Consider the following 801-nt stretch of genomic DNA (forward strand, 5'->3'; position numbering starts at 1 on the left):
TTTTTTGTGTGTGTGTAGTTTCAGATATTACATATGAGTCATACCCTTATTATCTATGCAACAAGACTATTATTATTTTATACAAATAGACAAGTTTGTCCCTTATACTTAAAATATATTCTTTTATGTAAGATTATTATATTATTGTATTTTATCTACGATAATTTAGTCCTTGTTTCCTCCTTTTGTCTTATTCAAATACTTTTTGCTTACTTAAAAAGATAAATAAAATGAAGATAAAAATGATCATATTTATAATGTAAGAGAATCAAATATACTATATTACATTAATTAGACATTAATTTCTCGACATTTGAAATGATAAATCTATAAAAAAATAAAGTTTCAACAATAAATCATGTGACTGGAAGGCACAATGTTTAATTGATATTGATCAAAATATTAAGATATTTAGGAGTTCTATGCAATATGCAAGCTTAAAAGTAAGGTATCCTTAATTGTTGTTTTCCAATGACACGTAATGAGAATATTAAAGAAGTTAAAACAATTTAGAAGTCCAACCTAATCCTTAATTAAAATTCATAACAAGGAAGATTGTAGCACTAGATCAAAAGCTTTTTTCTAACATTTCTCCAAATAAAAATTGTTAATTGAACAACAAAATATTTGGGGGCAAGATTCACATCTGCCTTGTCCTTTGGAACGCAAAAATTGGCGCCTGATGAGTGCGTTAGAGGTGCTACATTGAGGTTTTGTACTTGGCTTATGGATACACACTATCTTATGTTGGGAGCTGTCTAGTTCTACACTTGTAATAGTTAGCATTTACAACTTTCTTAG

This window comes from Nicotiana attenuata, unplaced genomic scaffold, assembly GCF_001879085.1.
Source record: "Nicotiana attenuata strain UT unplaced genomic scaffold, NIATTr2, whole genome shotgun sequence".
Taxonomy (NCBI): domain Eukaryota; kingdom Viridiplantae; phylum Streptophyta; class Magnoliopsida; order Solanales; family Solanaceae; genus Nicotiana; species Nicotiana attenuata.